Source organism: Choloepus didactylus, chromosome 6, assembly GCF_015220235.1.
Source record: "Choloepus didactylus isolate mChoDid1 chromosome 6, mChoDid1.pri, whole genome shotgun sequence".
Lineage (NCBI taxonomy): Eukaryota > Metazoa > Chordata > Mammalia > Pilosa > Megalonychidae > Choloepus > Choloepus didactylus.
Window position 1 is genome coordinate 68,204,611 of NC_051312.1, and position 21,343 is coordinate 68,225,953.

Here is a 21,343-nt window from a genome sequence, read left to right on the forward strand (position 1 = left end):
TCCTCGCTGTCCTTTTGTACTCAGCATCCCCTGTTAGAACCCACCTTCCTTAGAGGGTTCCTCGTGATGCTTAAGGAAGACTGTTGGTGGGCTAAACTAAAACATGTGCCTAGCCCCTCTTCCCTTGTCTGCTGCCATTATGGGGGCTGGAGAACTGAAGTACTCCTTGCAAGGTTACCTCTTACAGCTGAAATGACCATGGGACTCAGTGCTGGCCAGGGAGATTTAAGAGGGATTCTGGTAATCAAGTCATTTCATGTCTACCTCCTTAACCCACCCTCCTCTCCTTCCCCACTGTCACTTTTGTTTGTCTGAATTTCAACAACAACCTGCTACAGAGAAGGTCTCTGGCCACCAGACTTGTTCCCCTACTATTTCTTCTATTCATTCTTCACTGTTTCAGAATGACTGTATGAATCTGATATTACACCCCAACGTAAAACACACGAATTAGAAAGTCAGTAAGTGTAGAAGATGGGAAGAGAAAACAGCACAGAGACAGACCACAAAATGTTGAGTCAAATGGCCAAAGTCAGTGTCTACATAAAAACCTACACAAAGGCACAAACTGCTTCTAGCCCAAGATCTCACATTTACTTTTTCCAAGAAAGCAGGACCACCTGAGTCCAGGATCTTCAGTGCAGAATCACCACTGGCCTACCCCATCCTTCTCTGCTGTACCTGGGCCTCCAGAGAACTGGGTCAGGTGTACACAGGCCCAGAGGTGACCCTGTCCAAGGACAGGAGGGGTAACACCGGGTTCATCGCCATCAGCCACTGTGGCCTTAATTTGGAAGAAACACTCAGGTTTGCAGGATTCCCTGTGCTTCTGCCTTGGTTTTCTAAATTTGTACTATAGTTCTCAATGGGGTCTGGGCCCTATCCTAAACCCCAGTCCATCTGGTTGGGGCTTTGACTCTAGCCCTTGCTAGCCAATCCTAATGAGGTGCTGGAATCCGGTCTCTTAAACTCTTGGTCACTGGCTTGGGCCCTGCTTCAGTGCCTGCAGACCACCTTCATCATGTTTAGGTGGTACCCACCTGAAGCCCAGTGGCTGCTGTCAGAACATTTCTGCTCTCAGGCCCCACCTCCAAGAGCAGATCCCTTTAAATAAAGATACCAGCCTGAACACTGTAATTTGGACTTTTGTCTTTCTCCCTAGATTCAAACTGCCTCAAATCCTGGCTCCACCACTTACTAGAACTGCGACCTCTCTGAGTCTCCATTTCCACAGCTGTAAAAGGCAGATGGTAACAGTACTCATCTCCTGGGGGAGGGACTGTGTTTAGGGCACTTAACACTATGCCTTGCAAAAGTAAATACTCAACCTCAACAAACTGTTAGGACAGACGCCCTGGAAATGGAAATTGAAAGACCCTCCCCTCCAAGCAAGACTCACCTTGCTTCGTTAACAAATTCATTAACAAATCCTGAGCCTCAACTAAGTGCCAGGCTAGGTCCTTGGGATACAGCAGTGAGCAAGACAGAAGTTCCCTGCCCTCTTATAACTAATGATTCTCAAAGACAGAGACAAAAAATAAACAAGCAAACAAAATAACTACAAATTGAGACAAGGAAGAACCCAAAGTGAATAATGGAGGTGGGGGATTTACTTCAGACAGGGCTTCAGATAGGGATGAAGGGGAAGAGCTCGCTGGGAGGAAGGGGCAAGAAGGGACAGGGACCTTCCAAAAAGGGGAGCCTCCGGCTGGCTCAGAATGTGACTTAATGGCTGCTAGATCCAGAAGGGCGGTGGTTTGGGGTAACTTGTTGAAAGTTTTTGCTGAACTCAAAATTCAAAATGGATGAAAGATCAAAACCAAGACCCAAGAGGGTTTCCAAAAGGAGGCAGGAAACAGAATCAACAATGAGAGGGGTAAGAGAGAGAAGCAGAACAAGGTTACAAAAAGAAACAAAAAAAAAAAAAAAGGAAATGGAATTCAGGATCTAGGAGATCTCTGAGTTAGATAACCAGTCAACGGGGGAGAGTCTGATACCAGTTATTGAGCTGATTATCACCATGCCTGGGGGGTTAAGTGTTTAAACCACAATAGAAGCCCAATGTGGTTATGGCAAAAACCCCTTCTTATAAACAGGTTAACAAGCAAGCGCACTTTCCTTTCCCATAAGTGTCCTTCTCTCCATATGCAGAAACTACACGAGGTGGTGGTGGTGGTGGTGGCAGTGGTGTATGTGGGAGAGGATAAACCACTTACTAAAGGCGTTTTTCCCCCTCAAGTAATATTATCAACCTTGCTTCAAGGCTTTGCCAAAACTTAGATTCAAATCAATAGTCTGGTCATATATGCATTCATTTATTTGCTAAGTTCTTAGCATCTCTTAGAGGCACTGTGCAGTGTGCAATGCCTCCAGGACCTCAAGGAAGTCCCAGGCTAGAGGGGTCCATGGACACATCGAAGATGGTGGGGAATAATCATAGTTACATTTATGCCAGGCCCTAGGTTCATTTCATGCAAAATGTCATGTATTCCTCACAATAGCTCCACAAAGCAGTGCACTCACTTTTCAGGTGAGGAAAAGATTCAGTTTAAATAATGCATGCAAGCTTCCACTGTCCTTAAGCTGGAAACCAGAGTCTTTAACACTGCCTCGGAGCACTGCAAGATCTGGTCCTACCTACCACTCCAGCCTCCCGGGCTCTCTTAAATTTCCTTGAATGTCCCATGCTTCCTCTTGTTTTGATTCTTTACCCAGTGTCTAGAATGCTCTTCTGTCCCCTTTGCTCCCACCCTTTATCTACATAATTCCCACCCATCCTTTTGCACTGTCCCCTTCCTTTATAATCTCATAGCCTTGCCACCTTTTTTTGTAGTGGGCATACACACAGGTGACCATGAAGTTCACTGCCTGCCCCCAACTTGTGGGCTGTAAGTTCTATGACGGAAGTAACCTTTATGTTTTACTCACATTGTATCTCTTTGCCACCTGATAGATATCCAATAAAAGAAACCCAGCATCAACCCACCCATCCAGTTTTGTTTGCTTCTTCCTCCCTAATGGCTTCCCAAGAAAAGGGAAAATGTGCAGTGGCCGGGGTCTGTGGCCCACCATGGCCAGTTTGAGATGCTACTGGGGCATAAGTGTTCAAAGAAAAGGACAAGGGGATGTGACACTGGGGAAATAAACAAGAGCCCAAAAGCCCTGCTAGGGACTAACCCTGGGAGATACTGATGTCTCTTAAAAGCATCAATATTTCTGGAAAACATTTGGCAAGATGGAAAACTTTGCATAATGTAATGAAGCCATTGTAAACAAATTTGCAAAACATTTGAGAATTTACATTTTAAGAGCCTGAAGTCAGTTGGTTCAATAAAGAGGTTTCCAAGTACCTTGCAGGGGACTCCAACTCCAAACCAAGTTGAAAAGGTCTGTGCGTTGCCACAGTAAGGGGAATGAACACCACAGGATATGACTGGAGCTGTCACTCCCACTTTCTGGGCCCAAGTTTCCTCATCTGCAAAACAAGAGGGTGGAATCAATGACGGATGTACCTGCCCACTTGCAGGGTCCATGGCTCTGCTGACAGGGAGGCAGACAGCAGGCAACAGTTCATCGTACTGGGGGAGACTGAGGTAAAGCTGTGTGTTCAGTTCTGGCCCCTTGTTCTAGTTTGCTAATGCTGCCAGTATGCAAAACACCAGAAATGGATTGGCTTTTATAAAAGGGGGTTTATTTGGTTACACAGCTATAGTTTTAAGGCCATAAAGTGTCCAAGGTAACACATCAGCAATTGGGTACCTTCACTGGACGATGGACAATGGTGTCCAGAAAACCTGTTAGCTGGGAAGGCACATGGCTGGCATCTGCTCCAAAGTTCTGGTTTCAAAATGGCTTTCTCCCAGGATGCTCCTCTCTGGGCTGCAGTTTCTCAAAAATGTCACTCTTAGTTGCTCTTGGGGTGTTTGTCCTCTCTTAGCCTCTCTGGAGCAAGAGTCTGCTTTCAACAGCCATCTTTAAACTGTCTCTCAGCTGCAGCTACTCTCTCAGCTTCTGTGCATTCTTCAATGTGTCCCTCTTGGCTGTAGCTCCTCTTCAAAATGTCACTCTCAGCTGCACTGAGTTCCTTCTGTTTGTCAGCTCATTTATATGGCTCCAGTGATTTAATTTAGACCCACCCTGAATGGGTGGGGTAACACCTCCATGGAAATTATCCAATCAGAGTCATCACACCACAGTTGGGCGGGGCAAATCTCCATGGAAACACTCGAAGAATTACAATCTAGTTAACATGGGTACATCTGCCCACATAAGATTACCTCAAAGAACATGGCTTTTTCTGGGGGACATAATACATTCAAACTGGCACACCCCTACACCTCAAAACAAAAGGGGGGGGTAGGGAGATAGGGGGGAAGAGAGAGAGAGAGAGAGAGAATGAATATGAAACTAATAAAAATCAAGAGGACAAAGGGAAGAATATGTGGGACTGCAGAAGGAAGGGATGGAGAAATAAATTGGGATGGGACAACCTGGAGGACAGAGAGCTGTGGGGAGGTAGAATCCAAACCCAGGAAATCACACTTCTCGTGGAAGAATGGCATGGAGGGAGGTCCATGAGACACTGGTTATTTGGACAAGCGCCTGAGTGCTTCTCTGGGCAGCGGTCTCCCAAGGGGACCAGATGAGACCTCTGGGGTTCCTTCCAACCCTTTCCATCCTGGAGAGGCAGCCTGGTGTGGGAAATGGCTTGGACTCTGGCATTGGACAACCTTGGTTCAAGTTCCTGCTCTGCTACTTACAGGCGGCTGGGTGAACCTCAGCATGTCTTTTCACCTCTCCCAGACATTATTCCATATAAACAAATACAGAACTAGATCATCACTTTTAACAGCTGAATGCAGTATTTGAATTCTGGCTCTATCACTTACTGGCCGTGTGATCTTGGGCAAGTTATTTAATTTCTTTGTGCCTCCACTTCAGCATCTTAAAATGTGGATAATGACAGAACCCACAGCCACTGTTGTTGTGAGGACTCAATGCTTCAGTGCACGGAAAGCACTGAGAAGAGCTCCTGAGAGGGGGGAGCCCTTAGCAAGGGTGCGCTACTGTTTGCACTATCACTGCACTATTACGCTCACAGTTTAGTGAACCAGCCCCCTCCTGGTTAGGTGTGTGCCAGTTTTTCACTTTTATAACTGCTGAACATCTTTGTGCACATATCTCCATGCATTTGAGCTACTGTCTCTTAGAATAAATTTCTAAAAGTGGAACAGACAGGTCAAAAAGGAGACATCCACTGTACATTCTGGTAAATGCTGAAACACTGTCCTCCAGAAAAATGCCAATAATTTATATCCCCAGTAGGAACTCTCACCAATCTGAAGGGGCTGGGTATCCTCACTGTTTTTACTAGCATTTTTTATTATTACTGATAGTGTTCATATGTTTATGGGCATTTGTCTGTCTTCCTTGGTGTCTATTCGTGTCCTATTTTTCTACCATGTTGTCTGTAGCATTGACGGACCTCCAAACCCATGTTCATCTGTGTGCCTGAACATGGCTGGAGAAGAACATACAAGCTGACTGCTCTCACTTTGAACCCCTGACCTCTCCCCTCAAGAGGTCCTCAGTGCTGCCCAACAATCCTTCACTCCCTTGGTCCATTTATTCTCCCACACTGCTATTAAGGATGTTATACTTTCTCTTCTCTCTTCAAACCTCCAACATCTCCCCAGTCCTCACTCTCAGCTGATAACTTTGCTTCCTACTTGACTGAGGAAATAAGCCAGTGACAGCATCTATCAGCCTCCCTAGATGCTCCTGTTTAGGATCACCACCCCCAGCGTGTGCTCCAGACTCCATCCTCTCACGTACTCAAGCACACTACTCCAGACCATCCCCCCACCCACTTCCCCACTCCACTGGCTCATTCCCATTAGGATAAAAACATACTGTAACAACACCCGTCTTGGGAAAAAAAACACTTTTTCTGAAGATCATTTCCCTCCAGCCATTGCCCCTCTGTCTCCAATTCCTTTCCTCTTCTTCTCTAGAAACCAATGTAAATCAGGCTTTTATCTCTTTCACTCCAATAAAACAGCCTGGTTAGGCTCACCAGTGACCTCGCCATTGCTAAATCCAATCGCCAATTCTCCATTTCCCCCTACCTGACCCATCAGCAGCATCCGAGAGAGCTGATCTCTCCCACCTCACTGTCTCTTGACTTAGGAGATGCCCCCTCCTCTTGGTCCTAACTTCAGTGGCCACTTCTTTCTGGTCTCTTTAGCTGGTTCTGCCTCATCTCCCCGGGCCTCCAAATGGTGGAGGTCCCAGGGAGGTCCTTGGACGTTTTCTCTCTTTATATACTCACATTCTAGGAATCTCATGTGGTTTCACTGCTTCAAATACAATCTAGACTATGGCAACTCCCAAATTTTATCTCCAGCTTGGACCTCTCCCCAAATTCCAGATTTGTGTAACCAACCATCTCCCTGACATCTCCATTTGAATATACAACAGATACTTCAAACTGAAATATCCATAACCAAACCCTAGGTTCTCCCCAACCCAAGCCTCATAGTCAGTCTCATGTCAGTAAGTGATAGGCCCCAAAACCTAGGATTCATCCCTGACTCCTGTCTCGATCTCACAACCTGTATCCAATCCATCAGTAAATCCTGTTAGCTCCAGGTTCAAAAGGCATACAGAATTCAATCACTTCTTCCTTTTCCTTCATGTTTCTGCTCAAATGCCACTCCATCAATGAAGCGCTCCTGAATACCATCAATATGAATCCCCACAATCCTCCCTAATCACCCACCGTTTAATTTTTTCTCCATAGCCCTTATCAAAATTTGACCTTCTATAATTTACTTTCTTAGTTATTTGTCTGCCCTCTCCATTAGACTATAAACATCAAGAGAGCAGGGATTTTGTTTGATTACTACACACATTGCCTGCATCTCTAGTGCCTAGAATACTTCTTAGTACATAGTAAGTGCTCATGAAATAGATGTTGAATAAATGAATTAATAAATTTGTATATTAGGGATATTAATTCTCTGTTGATTGTAGATGCTGCAAATGGTTTTTTCTCCCCTGTGCCAGTTAGTATATATTATGTCCCCCAGAAAAAGCCATATTCTTTAATGCAATCTTGTGGAGGCAGATTGATTAATCTTTTGATTAGGGTGTGACCTCTTGGTTGAATGTTTCCATGAAGATTTGGCCCTGCCCACTCAAGGTGGGTCTTGATTAGTTTACTGGAGTCCTTTAAAAAGACCTCCAGGCCATGACGCTTGCTAAAATTTTGAGATGCTGGCCCAAAGTTTGCTCAGGCAAAGCCAAGAGTCAAAAATGCCCCGGGTTATGCTAAGCCAGGAGACCCCAGATGCTGCTATCGCTTAGAGATGCAGACAGAAGGACATTCTGGAGATGCTTAGCTAAGAGATGCTAGCCCAGAGTTTACTCAGAAGAAGCCGAGAGAAACAAGCTCAGAGACATTTTGGAGAAAGCCGTTTCGGAACACAATCCATGAGCAAAGAATAGCAGACGCCAACCATGTGCCTTTCCAGCTGACAGAGGTGTTCCGGATGTCATTGGCCATTCTTCAGTGAACGTATCTTCTTGTAAATGCCTTGGTTTGAACATTTTTATGGTCTTAGAACTGTAAATTTGTAACTTAATAAATCCCCTTTATAAACGCCAATCCATTTCTGGTATTTTGCATAATGGCAGTTCTAGTAAACTAGAACACCCCACATTCCTTTTTGGCCTTTTAACTTTGTTTATGGTGTTTGTGTATGTATAGTATTAAAAGTGAAATATTTTAAAAATCCTTTTCTCAATCCAAAATAATAAAAATATTCTCCTTTGTAATAATATTTATATATATATATATATTTTTTTATTTAGCCCTCTAATCCATTTAGAAGTTATTCTGGTACACTGTATTTAAGGCTGGGAATTTATTTCCCTCTACTGGGTAGACAACTGTCCAAACACTGAGCATACATCTTGTTACCAATAATTTGAAATGCTACCTTTATTAATTCATTGTGTTTTTCTCAACTTTCGATTCTGTTCCTTTTATCTAGTTATTTATATTCTAGTACCATACCACTTTTATTATTGTGACTGTAAAATACATTTTAATATCTAGTAGAGCAAATCCTTTCCCTCATTACTCTTCATTTTCAGAAATTTCCTGGCTATTCTCTCTGATTTGTTCTTTGAGGTGAATTTCATATTATTTAGCCTTATTAAAGATCCTGTTGGGTGGCTGCTTTTGTTGTTTTCATTATTACTAACACTAAGAACAACAGGCCTGGGAATGAGCAGAGAGCTGGACTCGCAGGGTCTTGGGGACTAGTAGAACCCTGGCCCCTTTGGGCTGCATGCCAGACATGGGGCCCACCTCTGGGTCCTAGTCCCTCTTTCTCAACAGTCAAACGGTTGCTGGGGGTCAAATGTTCCAAGTTTCAGGGTTCCAGAATGAACTGACACTTCCTGAAGGAAGAACTGCCATTCATACTGCCAATGATAAGTCCACTGCCAAGGGGCGCGACTCATTTGTTACCTGAAGTTAAGGTCCTTAAGCTTCAGACTCAGCCTGGGAGAAGCAAGCGGCTGCTGGACTTACTGGTCACCTCAAAGTGATTTTCATGTTTTGTAGTTTCCTTGCAGGCAGTACACTTCATCCAAAAACCTACAGAGGAAGAAAATCCAGAGAGGTCACTTGGGGTAAACAATCTCATATTAGCTAAGGGAGATGGATGGTGGAGCTAGTTCACGACTCCTTATTACAGGGAGTAACACTGAACGGCTCACCACCCCAGCCATGGCCAATTCTAATTGCACTCAGTCATCCTAGATATCTGGCTCTCCTCCAGCTGCTTATTAAGCCTAAACAGCAAATGCATGAAGGAATCTGGCAGGAAACACTTTCGGTGAAAAACAATGCTCTTTAAGTTACTAAACATAGTCATGGAAACTTCCTGAAGAGGAGGAAGACATTAGTGCTCTTCATTTCTCCTTCAGGGTCAAGTAAGAATAATAGTGAATGTTGAGTGTTACTTTGAGTCAGGCATTGTGGTTATTGTTTTATGTGGATTGACTCATTTAATCCTGAAAATAACTCTTGAGGTAGATACGATTATCTTCCCCATTTTACAGGTGCAGAGGTTGAGGCACAGAGAGGGGAGGAAAAAAACCAAGGTCACGCAGCTAGAAACTGGCAAGGCTCCATCCCTCACTCCCTCTCCAGTGGACTTAGATGCCTAAATGCAGACCACAAGGAGTAGTGGAAAACAAGTCTCCAGAAAACACTGAACCAAACTGACAGCAGGGCCAACATCCAAAACCAGTTGCTGAGAGAAAGCTAAGACGTCTAAAGAAAATGCCCAAGAAGTCCAAAGACATCTGGGCCACACAAAAAAAGAGAGAGAAGTTCTGGAAAAGGACTCATGCTGACAGAGTGGCAGTGCTTCTCTCCCCATCTCTAACTGATGGGAAGCTGGAGGGGGGAGTCTCTTCTCTGCCTTTCTAGCTCATGCCAAGGACTCCTGTGCCTGGGGGGATCTGGCTTTAAAAGGAAGAAAAGGGCTAGTCCCTTCCCTTCTCTGCCTTGAGATGGCAAGACTTAGGTTTTAAATCGGGCTTTCCTGACCTTTCTGAAGCAAAAATTCTGGCATTTCACATTCCTCTGGCTAAACTTGCAGATCTTTAGTGGATTAATTCTTGCAGTCTTTGGATTATGCATCTTTGTCCTGATTTTTGTAAACGTCTTTAAATGAATATCCAGGAATAGAACCAATATTGTCCTCCCAATTTATTCCTCTTTGCAATATGATTCAGAAACTGGGAAAAGCAATGTCTTCATTGTTTAGCTCTGTAAATCCTGATCGAGGCATGTGCAAAAAGTGTGACCAGGAATCTTGGACTTCTTATCCCCAAGCCTCTAGCAATAGAGCAGCAGCAAACACATACCAAGTCTCCGAGGAAGTGCTGCTGGAGGCTTAATATCCTTAATTTCACCTAGTTCTGATACCCCATCTGGGTCACACACTATCCTCCCAGGCCCCAAATTAGCAACCTGGAATCCACCCTGGCTTCTTCCCTTCTCTCCTTCCTACCTCCCAAAGCTGCCCACACAGCCCCATGACGGATGGGTCTAGCTCCTTTCCTCCATCCCCTTGCCACTGTCTCCTCAGGCTGATGCCATCTCCAGTCTCACCCCGTCCCTGTGATCAGAGATATGATACCCCCTTGTTAAAAGACTTTCGTGGCTTCACTGATCTACCTCAAGCCAAACTCTCCAGCAGAAAACACCAAGGGTCTGCAGTGCTCCAACCTACTCTCCAGCCTAATCCCACTCCCAATTCACTGCCCAAAGCAAGAGCCAGACTGAAACCCTGAGGCTCCCAAGAGCCCTCTGCCTCTGATGTACCCACATTTTTGCAAAAGTGTGGCTCCCTTTGTCTGCCCCATCACCTGAAAACTCCTGCTTGCCCTGCATGTGCCCTAAGGTGCCACCTCCTTTGAGCAGTCTTCCCTCCCTGCGCTCTCCCGGGCCACTCCTACCCCAGTCCTCCACTGTCTGCAGCCATTGTCTGCTTTCTTGACTGCCTCCCCCACAGGACCAGAGCTCCCGGCAGGCAGGGTCTTATTTATAAGCATCTCCCAGTACTACAGCCATGCCTCACTCAAGGGAAGGGCCCAACAAATGTTAAATGAATGCATAAATTCATATCCTTTCTTTCCTCCTCTTCCCTGAAACTTAGATGGAGGTGTTACTAAGTTTCCAGTCCAAATTCCACATAAAATTCCTTATTTTGTTAATTATTCTAATACTCAAATTTACTTTTTAGAACTAATAATAAATACCAGTAAATATTTTGGCACTATATTTTGCAAAACAGAAATTGGAAGGCTTTTCTTATATGCTTAGACAAGGTAAGAAAACTGAGCCAACTATAATAATTATTTTTGAAAATCTGTTTTCTCTCTGAGAATGTGTTTTTAGATATAAAAGCAATAAATAAAATAAAACAACTGAAGAAGAGAAAAAAACAAACCTCTTTCTGGGCTAACTACTTCCTCAGGAGACTTGAGCTTCAAGAGGCTGAAGGTACCTGTGAGAAGGGGACCCTTGCAAGGGGTGGACTCAGAGGGCAGGCCCTGGTGCTGCCAGCGAAGTGGTGCAAAGTGAGGGCACTCTGGGAAGAGCTTGACCTCTGGCCTTGGGGTCATGGGCCACAGATGTGCCCAGTTCTGAGCTAGAGATTTCCAAAGGTGGGAGGGAGGCTTGAGACAGCCAGAGAGAGCAGAGCACGAAGGCACCTGAAGAGTATACCTGGGAAGATGCGGGGGCACAGTCTATCCCATCTCTGTCCCCCATGTTCTTTGAAGCACATGGAAAAGAACCTCAGCAGCTCCACCTGAAGGAGCAGGGAGGCTGAAAGAGGAGTCCCAAGCCTGGGCTGCCCCTGCAGAGAGACACCTTGCCAGATGAGAAGGCCGAGGGCCTCAACCACTGGGAGGAGCCACAGGGAGACACAGACCAAAGAAACCCATGCCCACCGTGTATCGGAGGCTACTGCATCAAAGACCACCAGTGGCAGGCCAGGCATCTTGCTCTCCTTTCCCTCTTCCCTGCTCCAGCACCCCAGAAATGCTGGAAGAAGAGACAGCCAAGCATTGTTGATTGTATTCCTGTTCAAAATTTTAGCTGCCCCTCCCTGTGGAAAGACTGTGCACTGTTGCCCTCCTGATGTCAGGCCTGGCCATGCGAATCATTATGACTGACGAAATGGGAGCAGAAAAGACAGACGCAACTTCTGAACAGAACCTTTAACATGCTTCCTTATGTCTGTGCCCGAGACCAGCAATTGCATGGATAGGGGCTCCTCCTTTGGCCATGGTCCTGGATGCATAGTAGCAACAAGGAAGAAATAAGCCTTTGTTCCTGTAAACCACTGGACCTAAACAACCTCAAGGGCTGAGGTTGTTTATTAGCACAGTGACCAACTTGTCTGTTTGCCCTGGACCTTTCCATTTTAACACTGAGAAGTCCTCCATTCAGGGGCCTCCTCTGTCCCAGACAAACCAGGATGATTGGTCACCTTGTGATTACAGTGGTTTCCCTCATCCTAAGTTGACTGGTATGGGAAGGAAGAAGGAAAGAAAAGACCAGAATCCTAGAGCCACCAATCAAGCCTAATCTGGTAGAAGGAAAGAGAACAATGGTGTTTTAAACTGGACTAGTTTTATCTTTACAATAACCTATCTGCTAATCATGGTCATTATCCCAATTGTCAGATGAGGAGCTAAGGCTTGAAGAGGCAAAGTTATCTTGCTCAAGATCACACAGCTGGAACTGAAGCCCAGGTGTGCCTTGCTTCACTGCCAGTGATTCTAACTCACATAGCACTGCAGTTCTGCCACCAAAAACCACCATCACAAAGTAAAATACAATAACAAAAGAGAAAACAAAGACAAGCAGTCCTGGGGAAGGAATGAGAGGAAATCATAAGAAATCCTGGTTCAGGAAAGCTTTAGAAACTGAGCAAACAAGTTCTCCCTGAGCTTCCTGGCAGCCAGGGCAGAAAGTGAAATGCTCAGCTTTGACTTTGTAAGGCCAGGAACTATATTAGTTAGTTCATCAGGATAGACCTGAGCAAGGAGAGGTATCTGTCTGGGAGATCCTCTCTATGGGACCTGAGCAATACTCTGTCAAATGGCTCTAGGGAAACAAGCTTTGTGAAAGGACAGAGGCCTTCCCCATTATACTTTTACTGATCTACTTCCCCCACAAAACCCTAAACTACGCCAGGAAGTGCCCTGTATTGCTATCTCTGCATCCCCACAACCTGTAAGGAGCTGACCCTGAGCACAGGATGTGCTCCCAAATAGACCATGGTGGACAGCCCATGGAGAGTAACTTCAGGAGGCCCTGGCCCCATTCTCCACCATACAGTGCTGGTGCCTGACTCAAGGTTTTCTGAGGGAATGAATGTTGAGTTGCTTTGATCTGAACAGGCTTTGAGCAGAGGCGAGGGGATTACAAGTCCCAATCTCCTCCACAAGTCCTCCTTAACCCTCCATGGTTACTCTGAAAGCCTGGCAGGGTTTGGTTGCCTTGCCTTGCAGGTGATAGATAGAATCTTCTTCCAGTGAGACCAGATGCTGGGAACCTAAGGTAACAGGTGTTTATACCAGGGTCATTTAGCAAACACTTCCGTACCCCTAGCAGACCAAGAAGTGGGAACACAAGGAAGAATCAGTTGCTAGTCCTTATATTCAGGATACCCGCAATCTAGGGGGAGAGACGGTGTTTAAATAAATGCTCAGCAGCATGCTCAGTGCAACAGACAGGGCTGAGCTTAACAGATGTGCTGGCACTGCACTGCCACAGCTCCAGGAGGTACCTGCATATTTTTAAGAGGCAGAGATTTGTTGCACCACTATGACAAATTTCCAGCAGGTGGCAGTCAAGTGTCTTGAGGAAGAAGTGCTGTGGGCATACATAACGTCCAGAAGCATAACAGGAGAAAATGATTACCTTATTGGCTGGGGTGTGCAGGGTAATGGAAGGAGAAAAGACCAGGGGGGAGATAAGACTTAAGTTAGGTGTTGCAGGTGTTTGCCTGTGAACTGAACAGTCCGGAGTGTGTTCTGAAAGAGAGAACTTAGCCTGAAAGACACTGGTTGTCAGAGGCCTGGGGAGAGCCCCATCCATGGCACTGTGGGAGCCAACCCTTCCAGTAGCTTGAGAGGCCAAAATCAAACAGAAATCAAGGTGACCATATTTGGAACAGGGGTAGGGGGGAGTTGAAAGGTCCTTAGAGGGTCTCACAAGAAGAAAAGTTCTCCTGGGGGCACTTTCTGAATGGAAGGCAGGCTAGTCTTTGTGGAAAAGACCCACAATACTGTCTGATGGAGGAGGGGCTACAGAATTCATCTCAAAGGGTCTACTGAGGAATCGGAGTGAATCGGAGGTCTAATTAAGAGTCATCCACAACAGGGCTAGCCCGTAAATTCCCCAAGAGCATGCATCTATTGCAGCAAAGGCACTCAAATGATTGTTGAATGAATGATAAAAAGGGATGTAGTAAACCTTTTGCCAAGTCTATCACTTGATATATGGCAATGAAAATAAGCTGAGGAACAAGCTACCGCCCCACTGGGCATTCCAGGAGGACTCTTGATCCTGGATGTGGATGTACAGACCTCGGGGATGAGGCCAGTGTGGGAAGTGGCCCAATTCCAAGTAATTGAACAAGTGTCCAAATTGGGGTTGGCCAGGATGTGGAGGCAGAGTCAAGAGAATGGTCATAACCGAAGTAACTGAATAGATAAGGAGATCAAATAGATCACTTTCAAGAGGTCTGATAACAAAGAATGCAGAATGACCTGAAGTCTCCCTTAAAATATCTGAATCATCTGAAAAGGGAACTGTTATTACTTAATGATTTTAATGTACTGAGCCCTTGAAAACATAGTGGTTAAGTGGATATTCTCTGGTGGCAGAGGGTCAGGTTTCAAATCCTAATTCCACCATGTATTAGTTCCAGTTTTGTGATATTGGGCGAAACACTTAACCTCTGTGTGTCTCCTGACCTGTAAGATAATGATAATAACATTACTTGCCTCAGAATTGTGGTAAGGATTAAACAAAATATATAAAGCACTTAGAATGGTGTCTGGCATATAATAGGCCCTCTGTAAGTGTTAGCTGTTATTACTATCTCATTTAACCATCACAATAGCCCCATAAGGTAGCTACTGTTATTTCTCTCATCCAGAGAAAAGGAAACTGAACCTCAGAGAGGTTAAGTAATCTGACGAAGGGCAGTGATTTTATAGGAAGGTGGATTTATACCCAGGTTACTCTGATCTAAAGCCCATACATACTCTTTCTACCCTAGAACACAGGCTCCACACAAAATAAGACAGTCTCATTCCAGAGTACAGCAAGGATTTAAAAATTCTTCAAAGAATACTTCCCAAGGGTCTGCCATGGAACACTAATTTTGTGGGATATGAAGATATTACATGAAAGAAAAATCGATGGCCAGATAAGAATGGGAAATGCTTGGTTAGAGAGACAGGTTTCTCTTCTGCAGGGCTTCTTGGACCTTTAAGAGCGCCCCTTGGAGTCTGAATGCCCAGGAGCAGTAAAGCCTTGGAATCCCCAGGTGTACTTGTCTGCATTCCTTTTAATCATCTGGCTTCTAATATACAAGGGTTCTAAGGGGCATGCTAAAGGGAACTCTGCTCTGCAAAATCATTCAGGATTAAGAATTTCCCTCCCCTGTGACCCTGCTCCCCCTCCCCTGCTGTCTTCCTTGCCAGGATGAGTCTGGTACGGCATTTATCAGCCTCTGTTGCCCCTCTGAAAGCAGTCTGAGGTCTGAGATCCCTTCCACTTTTCCCCATGAGTGGTCACAGGCCAGATCCTCTGCCCACTATGAAGGCTCTGGCCTGCTGCTGTCCTCTGCCTCTCAACACTGGCACCCACGTTCTGTTCCCACACCCCCTGTGCATTCAGCCCTTTCCCCAGCCATCCAGAACTAGGACTCTTCTCCAAGGGGTTTCCACTCCAGCCTAGGCCCTGGCATTTCTGTGTTGCCCGGAGGACAATGATGAGGATCTGAGGATACAAAGGCAGCTCACAGGTGCTGCCGCTCCCCAAGCAGGGCCCAGGCCTTGTCTCTCTGTGTCCTGGCACAGGGCCTGGCATAGAGGAGATGCTCACCACCGGGGGCGGGGAGGGGGGGCTGTGCTCTGCATCTGCCTCGTCCTGCCTGCCCGGCACTCAGCTCTGGGAGGTGGTTTCCTGAGAGCAAAGCTCCCCTGCTGACCCTCAGCCCCAACATGCCCCAGCATTCAAACAGGGCACTGGAAAGACCCTAGTAATTCCAAGAAGGATCAATGAGTAATGCTCAAGGACCAGCAAATGGAAGATAAGTTAGCCTGGCTCCTGTTTTGCCTTTAATGTTTGTTTTTGTTTTATTTTAAATGCTGGAGAATAAGAGGAGAGCCTGGTTCTAAGGAGTCAAGGGAAGAATACTCTTTCCACCAAAAAACTTACTGCCCGAAGTTGAAGAAAATTCTGGAAAACATCTGCATCTTGTTCTAAAGGAAACAAAAGAATAATGCACTGCTGTTATTTGGTGGTAAAGGGAAAGATGTTGGTCTGAAGGCAAGAAGTCAAGGATGGGGCTTTAAGTTTCTGGTGGAGGAGAGAATGGCTGGAGGCTGTTGATGGAGACAGGTTGGAACGTGCAGCAGGGGAAGAACCCAAGGGGAACTGAGTCTTAGAGAAGAAAAGGGATATGCTTTCTTTGAGAATTTGGGGAAAGTTGAGAAGAGGACAGAAAATGGGAAGAAGATTTTGTAGTGGAGAAAAAGGATATTGACAGATCTTATATGGAACGGCCTTCACCATTCACCAACACAGAGAGCAAAGCCAACTACAAAGTGGGAGGGGTGGGAACTGAGGACAGGCTGGGAAGGGGCGGATGATGTGTGTCATGCACACGTGCAGAACAGCAGAGCCTCCCAGGTGAGGTCAGGCAGCAGGCCTTTATCCAGAGCCAGTCAACCAGGTGTAGTGGTCTGCTCCAGCATCTCTGCAAGTACTGGACTGGCACAGGGTAGTGTGATATGTGGACTCAAGGGTGAAAGGATTATGGGTGCATGAAGAGTGGTAGGATGGGGTGGTGGTCAATGCAAGGCCTCTGGTGCTAGAGAGCCTGGGGTTCAAATCTCAGCTCTACCACTTAATACTTGTGTATCCTGGGCAAATTATTTGGCCTTTAGGTGCTGCAGTTTCCTCATCTGCAAAAGAGCAAAGATTCCTCCTCCCAGGGCGATTATTCTGATTTGAAATCTTGGAGGGGAAGGAGCTCGGTGATGGAAAGAGCAGAAGCACGGGGGAGGTGGGGGCGGCACTGCGGTGACTGGACGCCAAGGAACTTAAAGTTGAAGAGATCCAGGACAGTGAATTCTGGGAACTGGGACTGGGTCCATGAGGGTGACTGTGGGCAAAGGCTGGAAAGAGGAACCCTGGGAGAGAAGCTGGAAAACATCCCAAAGGTCAGCATTTTGCAGCAGGAAGCATTGAGGACTCCTAAGAATTTGAAAGGAGAAATAGGATTTTAAGAGCCCAGAACACTCTCACATTTTATAATAAAGGAAACTAAAGTATAGAGAAATAACTCTCTTCAGCTAAGTTTGGGGGGAAAGCTTAGAATAAGATAACAAGAAAGTTAAGTCAATGGATGATAAAAAAAAAATTTTGGTGCTGCCCAGGGAGATGAAATAGAAAAAAGAAAAAGGACAATGATTTCCCTACAGAGCTGGAGCCCCACAGAAGAAGGGAAACAGCAGCTGACAGCGGCTGCCCCAGGGACTCAGGGTGCGGGTTGGAGATCCCCTATGCCCAATCCAGCACAGATTTTGGCTGACTGACAAGGAGGCCTAAGATGGCTACATTGCCCCAAAGCTTTAAAGCGATCCATCCAATACAATTTATTCAGCGCTCATGTATGCCAAGTAATTTCTGAGGTGACAGAATTGATAATTTAAGTAAATTTCTACCATGAACTGCATGTGGCAGCCAAATTTCAATTCAGGACAATTTTGAAATAATGAAGACACTGTCAGTGTGCTGGCCCACAATCATTCATTAATCATTCAACAAATATTTACTGAGGGCATCCAAGTGCCAGGCACTATTTTCCATGGCATTACTAGGGATGGGAGCAAGGACACAAAATTCCTTGTCCTCATTTGGTGTACATTCTGGTGGAGGAAGACAAACAAAATAAACAAGTAGATTATATAGGATGGTGGATGGTGGTAAGCGCTTTGGAGAAAAGTGAGAGACAGGAGATGAAAGATGAGGCATATTGGGTGATAAGGGTACTTAGGAAGGCCCCATGGAGTAAAGACCTGAGGATGTGAGGCTTGCTCCGGGCAGAGAATGGCCGGTGCACAGGACTGGTGCGCTGCCCTGCCTTAGAGGACCAGAGGCTGGACCGAGATGATGTGATGGGAGAGAAGAGTCAGAGTGAGATCAGAGACCTGGGGGGGGGGGGGGTCACATGGAAGGCCACTGTAAGGACCTTGGCTTTGACTCTGAGTGAAATGGCGGGGAGGGGGTGAAGCAATTGGTGAGAAGAGAACCCAGGGGTGGGGAGAGGTGGGGAAGGACCGTGTGTGTGTGTGTGTGTGTGTGTGTGTGGTGGGGAAACCATGGGTGTGGGTGTGTGCAGGTGTGTGTGTGTGTGGTGGATGGAGGAGATGGATAAAGGTGGAGCAGAGAGACAACCACAATGGTCCAGGGGAAAGATGACGCAGCTCAGCCCTGATATTAGGAGTGGAGGCAGTGTGGAGTGACAGGATTCTATATATATTTTCAGGCATGCTGCGTGGATGGATGGGATGTGAGGTGTAAGAGGAATCGCCACTGAGTGAACTGTGGCGGTAGTGAAATGAGTGCTTGTCAGATTCTAGATATCCTCTGAGGGAACACCCAACAGGATTTCCTGTTTGTTTAGACGTGGATGTGACATCTAGTCTGTGAGCTGCGCAAAGGCACCCAGCCAAGGGGGCGACTGGGGGCGATAATCCAACCAGAGCGCCACATGTGCCCCGTGCGACAGCTGGAAGAAGGGTGCCTTCACATCATCTAACCATCTAGTGGAAAGCCGTGGGTTTTGGGCATGTTAAGTTGAGATGCCTATGAGACGTCTAAGTTACATCACAGTGTACACTGCTGTCTAAGTAGAGATGAAATAGAGCAGAAACCCATCACCCTGCCTTTCTGTAACAGTCACTACCACCCGTTTACTGACATGTGCATCAGACATGCACCGAGGACAGTGGTAGGCTCTTACACATCTCAGTCCTCACCGCAACCTTTTGGGGAAAGTATTATTAGCCACATCATTTAGAAGATGGCACTGAGGCTTAGAGAGGTGAAGCAACTTGTCCAAGGGGTAGAACAAGGACTGGAACCCAGATATGCCCAACTCCAAAGCCTGGAGGAACTCTGCATATAATCTGTTCCTTCAGTGACTCAGCAAATAAAAGCAAAAACTCCGTCCCAAATAGGAGAAAGAGGGCAGGGCAGGCTCATACCCATCCCTCCTCCCTCCTACAGTTCAAGGAGGCCAAAACCAGTAACAAAAACGTGAATTAACCAGAGCACTTAGGGAAAGGCAGATCTATTTAAAGAGCAAACTAAAGGTTAACCAGATGACCCTTTCTGTTTCAACTCTTAAGGATTAAAAATCTTCCTGAAATGCACTGGTCTGCTAGCCTGCTCTAGAAAGCACAGTTTGAGGAAGATAATTCAATCTTTCAATGAGGTCTCAGGGTTTTCAAGTGCCCGGAGCTAATATGTTGATCTGAATGTATCCTGACCCCAGGGATATCCCTACAAGTTCCTTTTTTCTTTTTTTTTTTTTAACTAAAACGGAATTGACTTGTTTTCTTACATCTGACTTTTTCCTACAAGAGGAATAAGAAAAAAAATTCAGTGATTTCAGTTTCACTTTTCTGTAACATTTTCTTATTACAGCAAATGAGTATTACATGCCTAGGGATCCAAACAAGCACGAGTTGTACAGCTCAAGATAATTTTTCTGAGAAAATATTCAGTATAGGAATCACAACAAAACTCACAACACAAAAACTAGCAGTAAAAAGCACAAACCAAGTTTTTATTTTGTGCCAGGCAATGTTTGTTTCGTTTAGTTCTCAAAGAAGAAATAAACAATGCTCAGAGAGTTTAGGTAAACTGCTAAAATTCCTAAGCTCTCCAGTGACAGAGCCAGAATTCAGACCCAGGTCTGTCTGACTCAAAAGCTCTGCGTCAGGTGAAGTAGTACTATCCTTTCAGAATTAAAAAACAAAACACAGCCTCCTATAAATCAACAAAAAGTCAAACTCCTCAGTGGGAAACTAAAGGCAATTCTCAACAGAGGAAACACAAAGATCTATAAATATATGAAAACATGCTCAATCTCATAATGATCAAAATGTAACAGAGAAAACAATGATATGCCACATTCACTGCTCATTTTAGCAAAGATGATAAAGGGCAGGTCAATACACTGCAAATCAGAATAGAAACTGACAAATTTTTTGGAGGAAATCTGGCATTATGTACCAAGAGCTTCAGAAATGTTTATACCTTTTAACCTAGTAATTCCATGTCTAAGATAAATTTTCTAAGGACATCAGCTGGTATACAGTACTCATTTAATAGACATATCAATGAATATAAGGCATTTTCTTATAATAGTGGCTAGTCGAAAACATCTAAATATTCAACTGAAGAGAATGGTTAAATAAATTATGGGTTTATTGTTTAAGAAGAAATACTACATAACCATTCAATTTATATGTAACAATATAGAACATGGGAAATACTCTTGAAAAAAAATGCTAAGTGAAAAGCATACAAGGTTCTATACCCAATCTTGTTAATATTTATACATAGATAAAAGATAAAATATTAAAACTACTCTCTCACCTGGTGAGATGGGTCATTTTTGTTTTATTAAACTTTCTTGATTTTCACTCCTTTTCTATACTGAACGTGATTTATTTTATAATAAAATATAATAAACATCAAAAGGACAGAAAAGAAATAAAGCACAAGTTAACAGTAGTTGTCTTTGGAGGCTGAAACAATGGGCAGTGATTTTGGTCTTTCAGTTTCTAACTTTCTCTAATGAGCCTATATTACTTTTGGACTAACCAAAACAAACAAAACTATACACCTCACTGCAAAGTATTCAAATTTGCTGTAACTACATCAACATCATGTAAAACCCTTCTACTGGTCTCAGGATAGGCATTCCAAAGGTTTCCAAGGACAGAGAAGTCTTCAAAACACAAGCTATACTAGACTAAAGCCTTGTGAAATTTTCAAAACAAAAAAGTGTTCTGGAACTAGAGACTTCCTGCCAGCACACATTACTAACCAAGATGAATCTAACAACTGGCGCGTTAACCTTACGTCTGTGACAATACAGCACGATATGCATTTGTCTTTCAGTGCATGGTCGGTTCTGGCCACCAGACTGTACAAGGCACCAACCCACGAAGTTACAGCACTGCCGCCCAGGACCCCCAGTGCGGGCCACGGGACCCCAGAGACAGCTGTTCCTCCTGGGGCGCTCCAATGCCAGACCCTGCGGCCTTCTGGGCAAGCCCTCGATGCTCCTTGGGCAGCTGGAGGTCTAGGCGCGGAGCGGGAAGCCTAGGAGGGGTCCCAGCTTCTCCCACCCACTTCTGGCCTACGGGTAGGTGACTGGGGCACCCCCCCTCAGGAGCCCACTTCTTCCCTCCTTTGCCTGGGACC

General features: G+C 45.3%; 1 protein-coding gene across 8 annotated transcripts in view; it reads right to left on the minus strand.

Moving 5' to 3' along the window:
* ARNTL (aryl hydrocarbon receptor nuclear translocator like) overlaps nucleotides 1–21,343 on the minus strand; it is a 112,690-nt gene that overhangs the window by 32,007 nt on the left and 59,340 nt on the right. For all 8 annotated transcript variants that reach the window (XM_037839902.1, XM_037839906.1, XM_037839901.1 and 5 more), the window contains exons 3-4: nucleotides 8,540–8,668; nucleotides 3,351–3,475 (exon numbers count right to left, since the gene is read on the minus strand). The gene's annotated coding sequence lies outside the window, so the exon portion shown is untranslated. The remainder of the gene's footprint in view (nucleotides 1–3,350; nucleotides 3,476–8,539; nucleotides 8,669–21,343) is intronic.